We start from the raw sequence: 9,948 nt of genomic DNA, 5'->3' as shown, positions 1-9,948 counted from the left end.
AAGAAGAAACTATTTTTATAGAGGTTCATGCTGAGAATACTAAATCAATAGTTTCTACAGCAAAAACCTTGAGATGGGATCAAATTTCTATTCCTGAGAATTGAAATGTCTCAGGAATAGAAATTTGATCCCATCTCAAGGTTTTTGCTGTAGAAACTATTGATTTAGTATTCTCAGCATGAACCTCTATAAAAATAGTTTCTTCTTTTGAAGAAGCCTCATGTATGAATTTTGGATTAACTGTGGAATTCATTAATCTAAAATAAACACGGAAAACAATTGCAAAATTTCTAGCAAACTCTTTAAATTTATTATTTAAAATTTGAATATCTAAAATTAATGAAGATAAGATTAATGGGTCTTGAAGATCTACTGTAAAGTTTGGAAAACAATTGAAATATATTGGGCCATTACAGATATTAGTTTGAATCATAGCCAAAACAGAATCTTTATAATTATTAAGTCGATCGTCTCTGAGAGCTAGGAAAATTGGACAATCAACTCCTTTATGAACTAATGGTTTTATTCCTATTTGAACAAGGCCAAAATGAATGAATCTAAATCTGTGTTTGAGATAAGCTTTAATGCTGGATTCTGAAAGTAAATGCATAGTTTCAGATTCTTTTTGAATGCTTCTAGTCTCTTCATGAGTTTTGATGCTAAATGCAGTCTTAAAATCAGTAATGCCTATATGATAAATTTTTGTAAGATTTTCTTTTGGAATTTCCCAATTTGAAAAGTTCTTTTCTATATGAACTTCACTACTTTGAATTATATTATTAGGTGATCCTAAACTAATAGCTTTCCTTAACCAGTTTGCCATTAATAAATTAAATGTTGCATAAACTAAATATGACTGAATTGAATGGGAACAGTGGGACCACCTAACCGAGAACACCAAGACTTAAAATGGCTTACCAACAACTTAATTAGGCTGACCAAGCACTTTACCAACACTCAATACAAATGCAATTTAATAAATGCACAATTAATCAATTTAATAACTTACTGGCTCTGATACCAATAGGGAGTACAGGATCGATAGAGAAAATAATTTAATAATTTTGTGGATATAAATCTTTTTGAAAAAATTCGTTCTGCATAAGGGTCTCCCCATTCTACAGACGAAATAATTTTCTTAAAAATACATTTTGAATAAATTATTTTTTCTGAAGAATCCTTGATATGTTGGATTTCAACAGAGTTTGAATCTACTAAAATAAATTCATAAAACCTTTGAGTTTTAAAACGATTTTCTGGTTAAGAAATCAGGGAGAGAGTTACTTTCGCCTCTTATATGCTCTATTTGAAAATCAAATACTGATAAAATTGCTTGCCATCTTGCAAAAATTTGTTTAGAAACAATGTTTTTGACATCCTTTTCTAGAACCTCTTTTGCAGATTTGCAGTCGATCCTTATCAAAAATTTTTTGTTGTAAAGATCATCTTGAAATTTTGAAACGCATAGTACTATATAAACAATTATGAATGAAATGTTGATCAACCTTAATATGACTTGATTAATTGTGCTAATTAAATTATGAATGATTAATTGTGCATTTATTAAATTGCATTTGTATTGAATGATATTGATCAACCTTAATATGACTTATGATGTTTGAAATTATGAATGATATCGTTAATGAGTTTGAAATTTGCATTTATTATGAATGCACAATTAATCAATTTATTAAATAGTGTTTGAAATGAGTGTTGGTAAGCCATTTGTTTGAAATTTGAAATTATATAATAAGATATTTGAAATTGCATTAATAAAATGGCTTAATTGATAATTTCAAATATAATTTAATTATATAATCTCAATATTATCAATTTCAATTTATTTATTATGAATGAAATTTGCATTTATTAAAATGATAGTCATAAATCTGCATACCATGAAATTTGCATTTGTATTGAGTGTTGGTAAAGTGCTTGGTCAGCCTAATTAAGTTGTTGGTAAGCCATTTTAAGTCTTGGTGTTCTCGGTTAGGTGGTCCCACTGTTCCCATTCAATTCAGTCATATTTAGTTTATGCAACATTTAATTTATTAATGGCAAACTGGTTAAGGAAAGCTATTAGTTTAGGATCACCTAATAATATAATTCAAAGTAGTGAAGTTCATATAGAAAAGAACTTTTCAAATTGGGAAATTCCAAAAGAAAATCTTACAAAAATTTATCATATAGGCATTACTGATTTTAAGACTGCATTTAGCATCAAAACTCATGAAGAGACTAGAAGCATTCAAAAAGAATCTGAAACTATGCATTTACTTTCAGAATCCAGCATTAAAGCTTATCTCAAACACAGATTTAGATTCATTCATTTTGGCCTTGTTCAAATAGGAATAAAACCATTAGTTCATAAAGGAGTTGATTGTCCAATTTTCCTAGCTCTCAGAGACGATCGACTTAATAATTATAAAGATTCTGTTTTGGCTATGATTCAAACTAATATCTGTAATGGCCCAATATATTTCAATTGTTTTCCAAACTTTACAGTAGATCTTCAAGACCCATTAATCTTATCTTCATTAATTTTAGATATTCAAATTTTAAATAATAAATTTAAAGAGTTTGCTAGAAATTTTGCAATTGTTTTCCGTGTTTATTTTAGATTAATGAATTCCACAGTTAATCCAAAATTCATACATGAGGCTTCTTCAAAAGAAGAAACTATTTTTATAGAGGTTCATGCTGAGAATACTAAATCAATAGTTTCTACAGCAAAAACCTTGAGATGGGATCAAATTTCTATTCCTGAGACATTTCAATTCTCAAATCCAATGCCTCCTAGAAACATAAGACAAGAAATAGAATGCATTGAGGAAGACGAAAATAAAGTTCTTATAAGGTTTGGGTCTATGAGAGAATTATCTAGTTCTCCTTGTACTTCTTCTTCCAACTATCCACGAAGATCTTTTTCTTTTCCTCAAAAAACAACTTCAGTCATTTCTGAACCAATCAAAGTCAGATATAAATCTCCTATTCCTGAATATGAAGCAAATGCTTCTCAAACTTCTCAAATCTCTTCATCTAGACCTGCATCTCCCACAATGTCTGATATGCAAAATTTTGACTCTATCAATACAATTACTAAAGATTTTGAAATAGATAAAAACTATCTAAGAGATGAATTTAATTCCTCTCACAATGCTGAACATCGAGATTGGTTTAGATCTTTTTCTCGCTCCTTTAAAGACTCAATAAGAGATGTATGGTATAAAGATATGAATACTATTCAAATTAATATCCCGTTTTTTACATGGTTTTTATTGTTTTGTGAAAAACAAGGTATTGCTAATCCATATTCTCAAAATCACATATTTGTACAAACCAAACTTCAAAAAAATTGGGTTTTGAAGGATGGACAAACAATTAGTTCAGTTCATCCACCATTACAAAATATTACTTTTCCCTATTATGACCGTGAAATAAAGGCTAGTCCTTTTAAAGAAGGAAGAGTAGATCAAACAGATAAAACTCCAAATGTAGAAGACATCATTAAAATTTATCATCAAAATAATTTTACAAATCAAATCCTTCATACCGTTGCTACACAAGTAGATCAACTTTCAAATAAGGTTGATAATTTACAAAAAGAAACCTCTAGATCCATAGCCCCTAATACGATTGCATCATTAGGATCTAATAAGGTTTCTGCACCGCATTTCAAACCACCAGGATTAACTATACCTATGACTCAAATGTTTCCAAAAAATGGTTTTACTTCTTCTAACTCTAATTCTGCAGTGTTAGATAAAATTCAAAAATCTTTACAAAAATTAGCAGATAGTCCAAGTCATATTAAGGTTTTGAGTAAATATCAAAGTTCAGAGATATCTTCTGATGAAGAAAATTCTGAGTCTTTAATCATTTCAAAAGTTGCAAAGCAATTTCAAGAATCTGATAATGATCCTCATCAAATTAATAAAATACGATCATCTTGGAAGAATATCCCTACAAAAAACTATTATCCTAGGCCTACTCCTGTTGATCTTCAATATGAAGAAAGGTCTACATTTACCTCCAAATCCTTTTCCCCAGATATGATCCATGAATGGAACATAGATGGAAAATCTGATTATGAAATTCTTAATACTCTTCAAAATATGGGAATGGCTATTGTAGCTTACAAGGCAAAACCTTTGGATGAACAAATAATTTTTGGTTTTATTATATCAGGTTTTACTGGGCAATTAAAAAACTGGTGGGATAATCTTCTCACTTTACAAGACAGATTAGAAATTTTGAATCACGTTACTGACATCATGGATGATCAAGGAAATGTATTTCAAAAATCTGACTGCTGTGATTTCTTAATCATAGTTATTGCCTTTCATTTTGTCGGTAACCCTACTCAAACTCTTTCTTCTGGAGAAACGATTTTACAAAATTTACGTTGCCCAACATTAAGTGACTATAGATGGTATAAAGATACCTTCTTTAGTTATGTTTTACAAAGACAAGATTGCAATCAAAGTTTTTGGAAAGAAAAATTTATATCAGGACTACCAAAATTATTTGCTCAAAGAATTTTTAGAAAAATAGCTGAACATGATACAGATAAAGAACAAGCTCTTAATAATACTACTTATGGAGGACTTTTCGCTTTCATTAAAAAGGAAGGTCTTTCTTTATGTGAAGAACTCAAACTCCAAGCCAAATATACCTCTGAAAAGAAACAATCTAGGAAAGAAATTGGATGTTTCTGTGAAGCATTTGGTATGGAAGCTATTAGAGCTCCCTCTACAAAAAAGAAAATTAAAAAACAATTTTCTAAATTTTCAAAAGACAAAAATAAAAATTCTTATCCTTCTTATTATCGAAAGAAACGAGGAAAGAAAAATTTCGGAAATTTCCGAAAATCAAACAAAGCTTTCAAAATCTTTTGTTATTCGTGTGGAAAACCTGGACATAAAGCAAATGCTTGTACCACAAAGAAAAAGATTCAAGAATTATTTATTAACGACTCTGAGCTAGGAGATAAAATATCCAAAATATTATTACAAACCCCTGAGTCTACTTCTTCTTCTTCTTCAGAAAAGGAAGATGACGAAATTTTACAAATTAATGATCAAACTTCTGATTCTGAATCTTCGATTTCTTCCTCTCCTATCAAATGCATTAATGTTTTAACAGATAAAGAGAAAAATGTGGAATTTCTTTTTGATCTCGTTGACAAAATCCAAGATAAAGAGATCAAAAGAGAAACCCTTTTGAAACTCAAAACTATGGTTTTGGGTGAAACCTCTACCTCTAAAAACAAAGAAAGTATTCCAATTCCTCAAATTGAACCTTTCAATATTTCAAAATTATTAGAAAAATACTCTTCCAAAGAAATGACTTCTAAATTAATTCCTATTAAGAATCAAACTCTTTCGGTCAAAGATCTTCAACTTGAAATAAATAAAATCAAAGAAGACATCATTTCTATCAAAAATAGTTTAAAGCATTTAGAAATCAAAGATTTCGAACTTGAAACAAAATTATCTATTTTAGAAAACCCCATCTATAAAGAAAATCTTTCTTTGGGAAAAGAGAAAGTTAATGGGGATGATGATGATTTTATCACTGTTATTAATAAAATTAATTTTCAAAAATGGTATGCACCAGTTACTTTTCAAATTGGAGATTTTCAAAAAACCTATATTGCTTTAATTGATAGTGGAGCGGATCAAAATTGCTTAAGGGAAGGATTAGTCCCAACTAAATTTTATGAAAAAACAAAAACTCGGTTATATAGTGCAAATAGTTCACCCATGGATATTAAATATAAAATTTCAAAAGGAAAGATCATAAATGAAAATTATAGTTTTACTAATACTTTCATTATTATTAATGATATTAAGGAAGAAATAATATTAGGCACTCCCTTTTTAACACAAATTTATCCTTTTTGGGTTGATGACAAAGGTGTTCATACAAAAATTTTAGGGAAACAATTATCATTTCCTTTTTTAAGTCCCATGTTACAAAAAGATATTAATTTATTACAAAATTCTTCAGTAATACAAAGTATAAATTTAATAAAACAAAAAGAATTTCAAATTTCTTCTTTAAAAGAAGAAATTTCTTTTCAAAGGATTGAAGAACAATTACAACAATCAAAATTGCAACAAAAAATTTTTAATTTAGAAAATATTTTTAAATCAAAAGTTTGTGCTGATATTCCAAATGCCTTTTGGGATAGAAAAAGGCATATTGTCACATTGCCATATGAAAAAGATTTCTCTGAAAAAAATATTCCTACAAAAGCTAGACCCATCCAAATGAATTCTGAGCATCTTGAATTCTGCAAGAAAGAAATTCAAACTCTTTTAGATAAAAAATTAATAACTCCATCCAAATCTCCTTGGAGCTGTGCAGCATTTTATGTTATGAATGCAGCAGAAAAAGAAAGAGGAGTTCCTAGATTAGTTATTAATTACAAACCTTTAAACAAAGTTCTTCAATGGATAAGATATCCAATCCCAAATAAAAGAGATTTAATTAATCGCTTATATAAAGCCAAAATATTTTCAAAATTTGATATGAAATCTGGTTTCTGGCAAATACAAATTGCTAAAGAAGATAGGTATAAAACTGCATTCACGGTACCATTTGGACATTATGAGTGGAATGTAATGCCTTTTGGACTTAAAAATGCTCCTTCTGAATTTCAACATATAATGAATGATATTTTCAATCAATTTTCTTCATTCATAATTGTTTATATAGATGATGTTTTAATTTTTTCTCATGATATTGATCAACATTTCAAACATTTACATATATTTCTAAACACTGTTAAAAAAAATGGTTTAGTAGTTTCTGCCACTAAAATGAAATTATTTCAAACAAAAATTAGATTTTTGGGACATGACATTTATAAAGGAACAATCAAGCCAATTACAAGGTCTTTAGAATTTGCAGAAAAATTCCCTAACGAAATTAAAGACAAAACCCAGTTACAAAGATTTTTGGGATGTCTAAATTATATATCAGATTTTTTCCCAAAGCTCAGACAAATTTGCATGCCCCTCTTTCAAAGACTTCAAAAAAATCCGCCTCCCTGGTCAGAAATTCATACTAAGACTATTATTGAATTAAAACAAAAAATCAAATCACTTCCATGTCTAGGCATTCCAGATCCATCTGCATTCATGATAGTAGAAACAGATGCATCAGAAATAGGATATGGTGGCATATTAAAACAAAGAATAGATACAAAAGAACAATTAGTTAGATTTCATTCAGGTCTCTGGCTCGGACCTCAAAAAAATTATTCTACCATTAAAAAGGAAATTTTATCTATAGTACTATGCGTTTCAAAATTTCAAGATGATCTTTACAACAAAAAATTTTTGATAAGGATCGACTGCAAATCTGCAAAAGAGGTTCTAGAAAAGGATGTCAAAAACATTGTTTCTAAACAAATTTTTGCAAGATGGCAAGCAATTTTATCAGTATTTGATTTTCAAATAGAGCATATAAGAGGCGAAAGTAACTCTCTCCCTGATTTCTTAACCAGAGAATTTCTACAGGGACATCATAATGCCAAGGAAGAAGAATCAGCAAGAAAAACTCAAAGGGTTCCAGAGTTCAGATGATTACGAAATGGAACCAGATCCAAAACCAAACAAAACAGAACAAAATAAATTTTCATCCTCCAAAAATCTTCAAACTACCCTATCCATTTCAAACAAATTTACTCAACTAAATGATTTTCCCCCACTTCCATATTCACAAATTGTTCAAGAGCCTACTTCACAAAATATTATTTCAAATTCAAAACAAAAAGAACCAACTACAAAAATACCAACACAAAGCTTTACCAAATCTGCATACATTACAAAAACCGAAATAGAAAATGTATATCTCACTAATTTTACAATTCCTCAAAGCCCACAAATTATTAATTCAATCAATCAAAAAACTTTTCCAAAAGGTTGCGAATGGATACCAGAAAATCGTTTTAAAACTCAAAGGTTTTATGAATTTATTTTAGTAGATTCAAACTCTGTTGAAATCCAACATATCAAGGATTCTTCAGAAAAAATAATTTATTCAAAATGTATTTTTAAGAAAATTATTTCGTCTGTAGAATGGGGAGACCCTTATGCAGAACGAATTTTTTCAAAAAGATTTTTCCCTCAAAATTACTCATACTATGATTACAAAATGGCCTGGTATAGAGCATTTTTATTCAGACCATTTGATCATTCATGGTTTTTTATATTTGACAAATATTGTCCAAAGAAATATCCTATGTGGTTTTATCATTGGTGGTATTTATTTGGACCAACTCCTCAAATTTATCCAAAAGAATGCAATGAGGGTTTCACAACTTTTGTTGCCAATTCAAATTATCAAGCTTATGAAACTCCAGTCATGTTTCATGCAGAATTTAAAATTCCATGGATTCTATGTTGGAGTTACTGTCTCAAACAACACCTTCCACGTCCATATCCATATTCATTAATAAGAGAATTCAAAATTAAATGGTGGGACAAATTTACCTTAGAAATTTGTTCAACAAAAAATGTTATCTCCTTTTTTCAAACCGGTATAAAAATGGAATACCAATCTCCATCAACCACCAACAAACCTTCACCCTCAAAAGCAACATCAAATTCAAACTCTCCTCAACACAATAAAAATCCCAAAGTAGAAAGTCCAAATTCAGAATCATTATCTAAAGTCCAGAAAGCTATTCTCAAAAAGATTCTTGAAGATCCACAATATGCAAAGAAAATATTATCAGAAGAATCCTCTGATGAGATTTTATCGGAGTTTTCAAATGAGTCTTATGATCCAACATTTGGTGGCCCATTTGCTCAAGATCCATACGACTTTTAATATTGAGTTCACAAAAGTTCAATTCAAATGTTCAACAACTCAAATTAATTCATCCGGAAGCACAAACGTAAGCAATGACGAAATCAAAAGTATCATTCAAATGTTCAACAACTCAAATTAATTCATCCGGAAGCACAAACGTAAGCAATGACGAAATCAAAAGCATCTCCAACAGTAATTTAAAGCATCTCCAACAGTGATTCAAAGCATCTTCAACAGTAAAGCATCTTCAATAGTAATTCAAAGCATCTTCTACAGTATTATAGTGTAACTTTAATAATTATGTTTGTACTATTTCTCTTTAATTTCTTATTGGAAGAGCAGATTGCACCTTATCTCTTCCTTTGTGTATAAATAAAGTGTCTAGCTCTAAGATGAGAGCATCCTGTAATTTTCTTTTGTTTAAGTCTTATCTCAAATAAATCTTACTTTCTTTACTTATCTTATTATTATCAATTATATAATAAGATTTATATCCACAAAATTATTAAATTATTTTCTCTATCGATCCTGTACTCCCTATTGGTATCAGAGTTTGAAATTATTTACTTATCTTAATGCAATTTCAAACTCATTAACGATATTATGAATTAAATTGTTGGTAAGCCATTTTAAGTCTTAATGCAATTTCAAACATAATTTAATGGTATCAGATCTCAATACCAACACTCAATACCAACACTGATTTGAAATCATATTTCAAATTGATAATTGATAATTTCAAATATAATAATTATGAATTTCAAATATAATTTATTAAATTATTTACTATCTGAATGTTTAATAAATTTGTATTAATAATTTTTATATAATTTTTACTTATCTTAATTATAAAAATTATATAATTTAATAGAGTTTGAAATTTGTATTAATAATTTTTATATAATTTTTATTATATTTGAAATTATATAATACAATTTAATAATTTGAAATTTGAAATTATTAAACTCAGAGCTATTATTAATACACTATTACCAATAGTGTATATAAATTAATAAATTATATTTGAAATTGATAATAATAGTGAAATTAATTTCACTATTATAAAAATTAATTTCACTATTATTAATTTTTATTAATAACAATTAATTTTTATTAAACAAT

Source organism: Amaranthus tricolor, chromosome 5 (assembly GCF_026212465.1).
Source record: "Amaranthus tricolor cultivar Red isolate AtriRed21 chromosome 5, ASM2621246v1, whole genome shotgun sequence".
Lineage (NCBI taxonomy): Eukaryota > Viridiplantae > Streptophyta > Magnoliopsida > Caryophyllales > Amaranthaceae > Amaranthus > Amaranthus tricolor.
The sequence above is the reverse complement of the archived record's forward strand: the minus strand, read 5'-3'. Positions refer to the sequence as shown.